The sequence below is a fragment of the Anoplopoma fimbria genome, chromosome 20, assembly GCF_027596085.1.
Source record: "Anoplopoma fimbria isolate UVic2021 breed Golden Eagle Sablefish chromosome 20, Afim_UVic_2022, whole genome shotgun sequence".
NCBI classification, from domain to species: domain Eukaryota; kingdom Metazoa; phylum Chordata; class Actinopteri; order Perciformes; family Anoplopomatidae; genus Anoplopoma; species Anoplopoma fimbria.
In genome coordinates this window covers 15,059,254-15,071,865 of record NC_072468.1, presented here as the reverse complement: position 1 = coordinate 15,071,865, position 12,612 = coordinate 15,059,254, and the positions used below count along the sequence as shown (strand labels likewise).

Sequence of the window (12,612 nt, the reverse complement as noted above, 5' to 3'; positions counted from 1 at the left end):
ACACACACACACACACACACACACGCACGCACACCTCAGTCACAGAACATAACCTCCAATAAGATAAGATAAGATAATCCTTTATTAGTCCCGCAGCGGGGAAATTTGCAAATAAGCTTTCATTTTGAGCTCTAAATGTTCAGCAATAACTTTGGCCTAATGACTGCAGGTGAAATCCACTATGAGCTAATCTTGCCATCCTCTTTCCATTCTAGCCTCATTAAGACGTCACACAGATTAGAATCTAAACTTTCACCTGTAAACTCCATTCAAATAAGGCTACCTCCACACAATCTTTAAGACATGTTTGAATATGTTGGACATGTTTAGCTAGCCACACAGAAAAAAAAAAAAAAAGGCTTGAATGACTTAAATAGCCAAAGCTTTGTTTCAGGGTATGTGAAAATGCCCAACTTAAAACAGATCAAATCTCAAGCGTTGGTTGGCCCCTGCTTTACTTTGCATTTTTGTTAAACATGTTTTTACCCAGGCTAGTCCCCCTACAGTAAGTAGAGAGGCATTATACTGATGCTGTCTCTCCCTGAAGAACTGAAGCCACACTGACCCACATCCCAGCCTCTGGCAGATTACACTGCAGCACACACACACACGCATACAAACACACGTACACACACACACACACAAACACAAACACACACAAAAACACATTCCCAAGATACACAAACACAGTTCGTCCGACATTTGTGGCTCGTAGAAATGCAATTTCGGTGGGCTTAACATTTACGCCCATGCGCACACACTCACAAAAAAAAAAACAATGGGCCTAGTGTTCTGCAGTCAATCAGCCATGAGTTGATATGGCTATCAGTGTGACCAGGACAAAACAACTCCACTCAAAGAGTCCTCAGACACACAAACACACAGACCAACACACACATGCAAACAGACACTCAAGAGTAGCAGCCTGGTAGGAGATAAGAGCTAGAGATAGATGATTGCGTGTGTATGCGGACGGCACATAGGGGAGAGCTGTACCTTGGTCAGGGTGAGCCCGAGGCAGATAGCTCGCTCTGTCACACAACTAATGACAGAGCACAGCGCTCCCACAGCAGGGGTCTGTCCTTTCTGTCTTCCTCTAGTTCTATTCATTCCTCTGTATGAAAAAGTTACAGATCATTTTTCTATTTGGGATAGAAATGTAGCTATGGTCCTGTTTGCCACATTTAATGATGATGATGTAAACAACTTTTAAATTGCAGTCAGACCTTTGACAGTGTTCTGCTTTCTTATTTTTTTGTGGAAACAATTTCATTGTATTTGTTTGGGTTCACAGTGCCAAATTAGAGGCCATCCTGGATAGGCAAAAGCTAAAGAAACTCACAAACTGCTAGAGTTTTTAGTTGGGGGAAATTCCACCCAAACTGATCTGTGAGTCGGTAACTTTAGTAAAAACAGGTTTTCAAAATTCCAGTATTGCAGCTGTTCTTCATTCAGTCTTTTGCTTTTTTTGCACCCATTTGGGAAGCACATTTTGCTTTTATATGTAAAAAATAAAAAAAAAAGGTCCAAGAATTGGTTGATCATTTCTCAATTAAGAACTGTCATCAAGGTACAAACAGGGCTCCTTTCTTCAGGATTCAGTGAGATTGGAGTTGTAAATGAAATCTTTCAACCTGTGATACTGCCTCAAAGTATGTCTTATGTCTTGTTGATTTGTTTACTACTGTTATAATATCATCTCTTGTTTACATTTTTAATTTATTTTGTTTCTGTCTTTAACATGTAACGTGCCTTTAAGTACCTTTTCAAGCGCTATACAAATAAAATGCATTATTATTATCATTATTATTAAATCTCTATAAATCCTCGCTGGGCTTTCTTGATTTAGCAGCTCTGTGGATATGGCAGCTCAATGAATCGGTGATTAGCAGTATTGCCTAACAGCAAGAGGGTTCTGGGTTTGAACTCTACTACTACCTTACTACAAGGGATGAGCGGTGGTGACAGCCGTGCTACAGGAGGTAGTACTCCTGCCATCGTCCTGGACTAAGGCACTGGTTTCAGAACTGGACTTTATCCCCTATGCATGGTGGCTGCCTGTCGCTCCCAAACAGTAAGGCTGGGTCACATGCAGAGGACAAATATCCCCATAGAGATCAATAAAGTGTAACATAGCCAGGACACCATAGACACAAAAAATACCCCTTCCATTAATTGGCAGCATAAAGTACTATTCTTTTTGAGATTTAAATTCCCACGACATTCAAGTCTTACTCTTATTCATGTCCACACTAGGTTGTAGATTTAGATAACCAAAAACGGATTAGTTTAAAAACGCTCCTGAGGACGGATACGTTTTAAAAATAATCCTGAGAAAAGGGTTATCTCTTGGTGTGGACAGGCGAAACCGCATAAGTTTTTATACGATGACGTAGACAACCGTGTTAACTACTTAATTTGGTCTTTGCAGTCACGAGGTGTCCTTCCCTGATTCGTCACACCCCTATCACGTGACACCCTTCCGGAAGAAAACAAACAACAACAGCCTTGATTATCGATCGACTACCAGTGGTTTATTCAGCATGGATAACTGATAACAGGCGTTGCTGACCTTGTTGGCTACAGTAAAAAAAAAAACAACTGTGAAAGGTACAAAAGCATAAATTCTCTCCAATACGGCAAGAAATTCAGCCACCAGTAGAGCTACGAGTGTGAAAACAGACAACAATGAAAACAGACAACAATGAAAAGAGACGCATGTTGACCACATTTATTGACCCATAATCTAGTAAACTTTGATTTGTAAGTGTTCATTTTGAAGTAAATTGTATGTGTGTGTGAGAGAGAGAAAGAGAGAGATAGAGTAAGACCTGCAGCTTTGTAAGGCTTCTGAAACTATTATAGACTGTCATATTTTCTGGAACTAAAAAAAACAATCTACTTCCTGTTTACACCAACACCCGCATGCCCAGCGTACATGATTAATCATGCGATATTGGTTTTCAGGCTTGCTAGTATGGACGGAAATAATTTCGCAAACGATGCTGAAACCCATTTTTGTTTTAATACCCCGGTTTTAAGCGAAAACGTATTAGCGTGGATGAGGCCTCACTAAACAAAACAAACAGGCCTACGTGCTGAATGAAGAAGCCAACACACATTCACAAACAGTGTCAAACACCTTAAGAAGGCACACAAACAATCATTCCAGGCTGGAGTGAGAGGAGACATCTGTGTTTAAGTGTGTGACACACAACTGTTTCTCCATGAGTCAGCAGAAATTGGACATATTCCACTTCCTCCTATGGCTGTGTGTAGGGGGGGGATGGGTAAGGAGCAGTCCCGTTGCCATGGAAACTATGTCTTTTCCCGTTAGGGTCATATCTGAGTGAAACAGATGCTGTGAGCAACATACAGAGGCATGATCAGTGCACTCTTACAAAGAAGGGAATTGTTGGAGCTAAGCTGAACACAGTGTATAGAGTTACTCAATCCCACACGGCTGAGTTGCTGCAGTTCTTTTTATTTTACTCTGTTCGGGTGTTCAAGGTGCCTCTTAAAAGCGCCGTACTATCCAACCACAGGGTCTCTTTATGAAGTCAACCACGTAATAGGATGACTAGAAGTACGAGGTCAAAGACAACTGTGCTCGCAACAAGAAGTCAATTGCAAATGCAATTTCAATTGGATTCCGTTCAAGCTGAAAAAGTTGCATTGACATGTCTAGGAGTAAAAGGAATGTGGAAAAATAGGACATGCATATTATCCTGACAACACAAACGAAAGTAGGGAACTTCAACATCAACATCCATGTCCGTTATACACAATGAAATCTGTTTAGTCGTTCCTAACAAAAACAAAACAAACGTTAGTACAAAAAGCTCCTACATAAGACATCCTGATCTCCTGATATCCTGAACTCATCATTCGTTCGCTGGAATGCAGATCACTTGCAGGTCGAGACTTGCTTCTTCAAAATATTGATGTATTCCAATCCACAACCATGCAACAAAGATTTTAGTTCTTCCCAGGAAAATATCCATTTACTGAGTGTGGTCGCGCAGTCAAAACTGCGGAGGAAGAGGCCGTGACAATAATAAATAGAACAGTATTTGCTGCTGACCACTTGAAACCCGGCTCATTTTCACACCAAGCACACCTGGCCAACATTATCCAACAGTCTGAGAATCATTTCATCTATATTGGAAGGCAGTAGCTAGGTGTGATCTCAGCCTTATTGTGCAATATTCCAGTCTTGTACTATGCTTACTGTCTGTTTATTACCCCATGATGTCACCTTGATTCAACAATGCAGGGACAAAGCAATCGAACTGAGAACAGAAATAGATCACTAATGCCGTGTCAGAGGAAGAAGAAATAAACCACTGGTGAATACTGGGCTAAATCCTATTTCCTTATCATTAAGCCATAAGTCCATCCAGCTGAGACACACTGTGTGACAGGCTCTGAATCATCTGAAGAGGCCCTATGCAGTCCAAACATACGCTGCAATAGCTTAGGCTCGCTGCTCCTTTTGCCTTAAGAGCTTTACAGTATTTCAGTTTACAGCAAAGCTGTTTATAAGGAGTCAAAGTACAGTGAACAAGAGTGGGCATGTTATCTCAATGAATGACCAAAAAGCAAAGATCACACCATGTCTGCTCATAAACACACAAACACACCAACGATCAATACCAACAAACAACGCATACACCTACAATAAACACAACTATGGTTTCATGTGTTTGTGTTGGCCTTTGGTTGGTTGCAGCCTGAGAGGGAGCAGAGAGCTGGCAAGACTCCCTGGTGGCACTGGCTGACCCACTTCAGTGCAACTCTATCCCTAATGTGACCCGCTGTAAAGCCAGAGGACACATGCATGGCAAACACATGCACACGCACACACACACAACTGAAATTTCCTGCCAGCAACCCCTAAAGGGGCGAGAGGCAGAACTACTAAATGCTGCGATGGCTATCTCTCTCTTGCTCTCTCCTTTTTCTGTTTCTTTCACTTTGTCTGAAGTTTAATCATTTAGGTCTCTGCTATCTGATCTAGCTAAACTAGCTATCAACATCCGGAGTGAGTTTCTGGAAGGTCTACACTAAATTTAGGCTGCCAGTTTCTAGTAGAAAAGGCAATCTACTCCTACATGTGGCACTCACTCATTATTTTAATTAAAACCATGATAAATGGGGCCTAAGAATAAAAATCATCGATAGCACGTGATCCTTGATGTCTCTAACCTGACAGTTCCTGTCACTCGCTACTATTTCCTCTCTAATAAAAGGTTAAAAACACCACCAAAATACTTTTAAATGATGTCAAGGAACAGATGAAATAGCTAATATCTGTGAGAAGCAAATCAGATTTTTGCTGCACTGCCACATTGCTAAAAACCAATTGATGCAAAGTGTGGAGATAAGTCTGTCTGATGCTGTGATCAAACCACATTATTAAAAACAAAACTCAGTAATCATACATCTTACCAATAGCTGATGTTTGTGTAATGTCTTGTTGTGAGAGGGGGATTTGATTAAAAAGACAATTTTGAAGTAAACAAAGTCAAACTGACTTGATTACTGTCTAGATTAGACAATAGATGAGGTGTCGCTACGCTTGTTCTAGTCCCTCTATGACAATATGTATATTCACTCATTTAAATTTAATAACTTTTCAAGTATGGTTGCATTTTGGTCTGCAAGTAACTCTTAATTTCATGATCAATACATCGGTCAGTCATTTGAAAAATCGATTAATTGTGTGGTCTGTTTTCAAATTGTGTGATTTGTTTGACCCACACAAATGCGCAAAACTACTGGTATTAGAGTTTGCCAATCTTGCTTGATAAATAACTAAACAATGAACTCCTCCTCTTTTGTAAATTTACTAACTGAGCTATTCATGAAATTGTTTCATCACTAGTTGCATTGAACAGGTTGCATGCAGATTATCGGATGACCTTAACAACAGAACAAATAGTAGAACTACAATTAATTCCACTCCCCAATATTTTCTGTGCTTTCAATTAAAAACACTAGTCATAAAGCCAATCAGACAATCACAGTGCTCTGCTGCTCATATCAGGTCTTGGTGGCTGTATAGGCAGAGGCTTTATGTTTCACTGCCTATTTATGTTAGCAATGACAACGTAGCAAGGCAAGGTGACTCAAGTTTTGGGGGACAGATAGGCTGGTATATGAGCTCCTCTTGCATGCTGTGTGCCGAGTGTGTGTGCAGGCATGTGTCTGTTTATTCGTATGTGTGTGTTTGTATGTCGGTCTGATCCGACCATAGTCTGGAAGGAGGAACAATGGCATTCCTGTGCTCTGAGCTCCAGGTGGCTGTGGAAACCCAATCCCAAACCAAGCCTTGCTGGCACACAGAGCGCCGGGATCGCCGTATGCTGCTGCCTCCCTCCGGAGACATGGGCCAGAATAGCGCTATTGTTCCAGACCGGCTCGGAGCAATAAATGCACCACAGCCAGCCTGTATGACAAACACATCCACTCACAAATACCAATGATATGAATCATAGTGGACATCAGAGACTTTCACTTCACAACTTTCACTTTTAATTAAATATATTGCAATATCAAGGAGAATCTAAGGTCTATAAATTTCACACCATAATTACAAATACTGAAAAATGAGAACCATCTTAGCTGCATTTGTTCACATGCTTTAAAATTGGGAGTTTTGTACACATTAAACATATTACATTTCAAAGCATACGACTATCATGATTATTATTACCTGTATTGCCATTACACAGTGAAAACATACAACCTTGTCCTCTATATGAGCTAAAACCACAGTTACAAACCTACAATATGCACAAACACGTTTGTATTCTTATGGATGTTGAGGGCCCTCAGTGGTGTCGTAAATTTCTTAGACTAGGTAATTTCATCATTATCCGAAATACTACTTAAATCCATGTACTGAAGATTAGCCAAAATGTTTCCAATTTGCAAAACTCTCAAACCAGCACTCACAAGACTAGGGGAGTGAGACCCACACACACTACAGCAGGCACATCTGCTGGGGCCTGAACACACAGTCAACACACAGAAGGCAGGAAACGCATCATGCCGACTGCACGGCCTTGAAATGAGGAGCATGATTCATTTCCTTTCAATGCTGGACAGAGTTCAGCTATACAGCTCTGAGGCAAGCTCCTGAACACGAAACACATACAACCCAACTCAGAAAATAAATGTCTGCGCTGAGAACTTGCAATCACATGTGCTGTATACTATACAGGCTTAAACCACTATGTTTTTACGATGTTGACATGCGCAGTCAGGTCAGTGCTTCTCTTACAAAGCTTAGCTTTACCCCACAGATATTCCTGTTCAAAATGTGATCAAACAATATGCTCATCATCAGACACCATGGGGGAAATGCTTCAAGGAAGCACAAAGCTACATCAGCTTCCCTCCAGCTACACAGCATAATGTCCTACTGCACACGTACAGGCGGCGACGCCACACACACACACACACACACACACACACACACACACACACACACACACACACACACACACACACACACACACACACACACACACACACACACACACACACACTGTGGATACATAAAAGACATGCTCCTCTTTTCCCTCCCTTTAAGGAACATGACAGAATAATTTAATTGGTTCCCTGTCAATCCAACATCTTCATCTGCTCTGCAACGGCACACTCTTGCAGGATTAACAGTGAGTCCATTTTTCTTATCTCTGGAGATAATTACAGCATTGTTAAAGCATGCACTGCTCGTTCTCACCCCATTTCATTCAAGAGTCTCTTTTTTTCATGCACGTCAGGCCACGCATGCTTCAACAAAACCCTATAAAAAGGTCTCTTGGTGATTGAATTACATGAAATGTGATTAACCTCTGCTCAACAGAGGAGGAGGGCCCTCAAAATCTGCAGCCCGACAAAGAAGGGAAAGCTGTTCAATCTGGCAACTAGATATTTACCTCCTATGTGCATACAGCTAAGCTAGATCATCTGACCTCTAGCAGGACACAGGAGCCACCCAGCAGGGGTTAAATTCCGGGTGTACAAGCTCAGGTTTTCCTGATTGTGATGCAACACTGAAGCTCAGAAATGTCCAAAGATAAAAAGGAGGAAAACGTCGACAGATAGAGTACATGCACTGACCATATAGTAACCATTATTCTCAACTTCAAACATGGACTGCTTGTTACTTTTTTAGTCTAACCCATAACAGTATGGGTTAGACTAGCATCCTGGTCGTTATAAACCAGGCTATCTCTCTGCCACAACCAGTCATTTGAATAGACCGTTAGGGAAAAACTCGCTGCAGTCAAATGCGGCAAGTGAGAGATAAGGTTTACTTGGCACGAGCCCATTCACGAGCAGGAGTAAACGCTAACACACGATGGATAGAAGTATTCATGGGGGTTTATGTTACAAACAAAGCAGGCATTTGGCACGCTTCAGGCTGGGAGAGAAGGAAAAGCAATTCTCCCATAAATCGGCCTGCGAAGTGAAGTGAAAACGTGGTTAGTTTTGACGGTGAGCCGCATCTCGTCCCCGCTGCTTGCGCTGCTTCTGTCAACAAGAGAAGAGCCCTCCGCCGTAGCGCCAGTCTGCTGCTACTGGATAACCTTTAGTTGTTCACACAGAGACAAGCCAAGCGTTTGACAGCGTGTCTTGGATTTTTTTTTCTTTTTCAAAAACACAACAATGTTTTCCTCACACATGTTGATTGCTTACCTAGAGTGACATGGAGGGGTGTGGGGGTGGGGGGGCAGCAGCTCGATTCACCGCGGTGGCGCAAGAGACCGCAAGCTAGTTTAGTTAGCTCCAAGGCAGGAAAACACGCTGACGCCGATACGGTTACAAAGTATCGCAGCTAAGTTAGCGGGCTAGCTAGCTTAGCGAGCTAACGATGGGGGAAGGGGGAAGAGGTGGTGGGGGGAGAGTGTGTGGTCCTCTCCCGAGTCGTCGAGACAAACCTAAGCCGGGGATGAGGTGTTTCAGGCGGCAGCAAAACCAGGAGGAGTCCCGTCCGGTGTCAAACGACGGTACAAGAGGAGACATCCATTTGAAAGAAAGAAAAAAAAAAAAAAAAAAAAAAAAAAAAGGATCATGGATGTGATCACGGTTCAGCCGGTTGTAAAGCTATGCGGTGCGGTGCGGTGTCTCCCTCTCCCTCTCTCTCTCTCTCTCTCTCTCCGGGCGGACGTGCTGCCTGTCCCTGGCCTGGCTCAGACTGAGGACTGAGGCTCCGCTGCTGATGTGCGGAGCAAACAGAGGCAACATCACTGCTCATCCCTCCCTTCACTACCTCAACCCGGAAGAAATACCGTGTCTGATCTGATCCCATCCTCTTTTACGTTCTCCAAAAAAATGTCACAGCTGCATTCAAATGATGCGTCCATCAAGGCTGGATAGTCGTCGCCAGTTATGTTTGCTTCATTCATTTAGATTCAACAACAACAACTATATAAATGTATGCATTGTCTAGTTTATTATAACTAACCGAGATGTCAGCGCATTTTTTACTGAAAAAGGTGTACAAAATGAGAATAATAATGTAGCCTGAATTGCTTAAGTAACATAGTATTTTATAATATTCTAATAAAACAAAAATCAAATCAATGGCCAAGTCTGAATTTTGTAGTCAGTCAGTCAGATAGTATATGCATTATAATTGTAAATCACAGATATAAATCACTGGGGCCAAACCTTGCAGTTAATCTGGTTAGAAGCTGAAATAATCTCTTAAAGTGCAACCACATGAGGAAGCCCCTGCTTCGCATTTACAAGGCAGGAAATTCAACCGGCACTTTTTTCTCTATAACTTTCTTTGTATTATGTGAGAAACTAAAGAAAACATAAACATTACAACAATTTAAAATGAGTGATGATGCTTTAGTGTTTGTTGAATAGTAAGATGTGTGTAATGCAGTTATTTAAGACAAATCATTCACTAAATGATCTTAAGTACAATAATGAACCATGTAATTTATCTTTTGCGAGAGGGCAGCATAAGTATTTGTAGACCTCAACAGTATTTTATCACTCGTGACTGAAATACCTAGTTAGTCTTGAAAAATATATTTTACAGGAGCATGTTCACTCACAGGGGAGCTGTGAGAAAACAGGAATTTCAACATACTTGTTTCAAAATGCTCTAACTATGTTTGTTTCAAAATGATTTGTTTCACAAGTGGAAAAGGACGGAAAGTATTGGGACCAAACATTACAACATGCCATGCTAACTAAATATTTTATCTAGAGCAGCAACAGTTATGTTCATAACAACAAAGTCTCCATATAAAGTCAGTAAAATCTCACTGGAAACAAATCTAAAATGTTATTAAAATACATAACATTCCTGAGTGAAGTTTATAAACTGTAAGAATCAATAATGGAGAACACAGACAATAGATAGTATCAGTCATTCCTCCTGTCCTCTGTCCTCCTCTCTGCTTTGTCTCACTGAGCAGGTTAACAAAAAGTTAACAAGAACAAACTAAGTTAACAAAAACAAACTAAGCAAAATAGGTTGACTACAGACAAACAGCGTCTGTTTCAGCATTGTAAAAATTGATTTTGGCCGACGTGTGAGAGCAGCAGATTTAGGTTTTGCTTTTGTTTACATATCCTTGCTCCTTGAACAGATGTATTGATAAAGTATTGGCTTTTTTTTGTTTATGAATGATTTATTGCAGTTACTTTAACAATTGTATTTGCCGTCAACTCAAGTAATCTTCACTTCACCTGGTTCACTTCACCACCGCCTCTCTTCTGCTGACACATCCTAGTTGGAGCTAGTTCGCTAAGCCTGGCAGAGAGAACAGTGGAAATGCTCGCTTTAGAGTGATATTAAAATACACCAATACATTTAAAAATACTAATAAAAAAGCAGCAGTAACGTCAGAGCTTATCAACACGCCAACCTTTAATTATTTAGCACCTGGGAAGGTTTAATACAGGGTTTCGGTAGCCGTCCCTTCCTTTAGGTAATGCAAAAACACAAATGGGATGTGAAACATTGCAGTGCAACATGGCGGTCTCTGCTGAAGAGGACCCGCTCCCTGTGAAGATATGAAAGGCTTTTTCTAAGCTAAAGAAAACATAACGATTCTTAGTTTCAGGTCATTATACACTAATGAAAACATAGGTTTGCATATTATATTCCATTTCTGCCAGTTAATCCCCCTATATATTACTGTTGAGGATGTTACGACCCCCCACTCTTGTTTCACTGAAAATGAAATTATTAAAACCAAAGGTTCCTTTAAACGAGCAAAAAAAACACCTGAAACTTTCACTGACCTTTCTTGTTTCAACTACAGTTTTGTAGAAGTATAGGTGTATATGTCAGCCTGCAAATACAAAGGATGCAAACAGTGGCTCCTGTATTCAAAAAACACTGCCATGTTTTACAAATTCAAGCGATCCATCCATCTTATATCCTGAATATATCAGTCTGAATTAATCAAAGGTGCATCATGTTCCTTTTCTTTAGATGATCCAATCTTGACAATGCAAGGACTTTTCTTATCTGCATTAATCGGGAAACTTCAACACTGATTAAAAAATGTTTTGGGGACTGTTAACAGAAGGCTTTTCTGTCCAACAAAAAGACAAAAGCATGTTTCTATAAGCCTTTTTGTTCCAGGTTAGGCCTATACAAAATATATCTATGTGTTGGAATATGTACACATAAACCACAAATCACTACTGGGACTGGTGGGAAGCTCTAATGGGTCAGGTTGACAGAGGATCATAACTTAACCCTGTTTTTATCGGCCACTACTTGCAAACATACCATCAATCCAATAAGACATCAAGTGAAGATAAGTTTGACCTATATTTCTATATACTGAGGATTTAATTGTACTGGAAATGTAGAGAAAAAGATTGTCTCCTCTTTTCACCACAAGGAAGTGGGGAACTGTTTATGGCAAATGGGATTCTCTCAGTTAGAAGACACTATAAATACAGTAGGATGTCATATGTATTGCTCACTATTACCTGTTCCATTAGGGGAGTGTTTAAGTGTCTTGACTGCAGTCATAACCTTTTTTCGTCACAATTTATTACAGAATAAGAGAAGCACTTGGGAGTACTCAGACGGTTGCCAGGCGATATTAGCTGCCTGAGTCAGTGAGTTCATTTTCTTCCGTTGATACCAATTTATTGACCGCTCATTCCCAAAGATGGTCAATTCTCTTCCTGATTGGCAATTCATTCCCGGGTGTAATTCTGTGAAAGATTCACGGCGGCCAGCATATGATGCGCAAGATGTAGTGTCAGTCCACTTTTTCAGAGTTACACATGCAAATTGGTTTGTGTCAGCATTGCTGCCAAACTCCTGTTGCACATAATGAAGTCAGAGAGGACTAGTGTCTCATTTTTATGACTCAAAGTTCTACCCTCGCAGACAGAAAACACTCTGTCTCGACTTGATGAGATGTGAATTGCAATACAGCTGCACTTCTAGGTCAGGTCATGCAGAATATATTCAAGAAGTGAGAGTCAGCACATTCAATGATTAAATATGTGATACATACAGCCTATTTGCATTCTCCTCTGACAAGCTTGCCATCTTGTATTAGTAATTTTACATCTGCAAAAGGTTTTCAAAACCTGTTTTTTGTT

The 12,612-nt window shown here is 40.8% G+C and overlaps 1 protein-coding gene across 2 annotated transcripts in view; it reads right to left on the bottom strand.

The window, feature by feature from the left end:
• Positions 1-9,407, bottom strand: part of galnt1 (UDP-N-acetyl-alpha-D-galactosamine:polypeptide N-acetylgalactosaminyltransferase 1) — a 36,215-nt gene extending 26,808 nt beyond the window's left edge. Inside the window, exon 1 of one of the 2 annotated variants that reach the window (XM_054621502.1) lies at positions 8,955-9,407. The gene's annotated coding sequence lies outside the window, so the exon portion shown is untranslated. Of the gene's footprint in view, positions 1-8,712; positions 8,847-8,954 lie in introns of those variants that run through there. The other variant, XM_054621501.1, reaches the window with a different exon arrangement.
• Between the last annotated feature and the right edge of the window lie 3,205 nt (positions 9,408-12,612).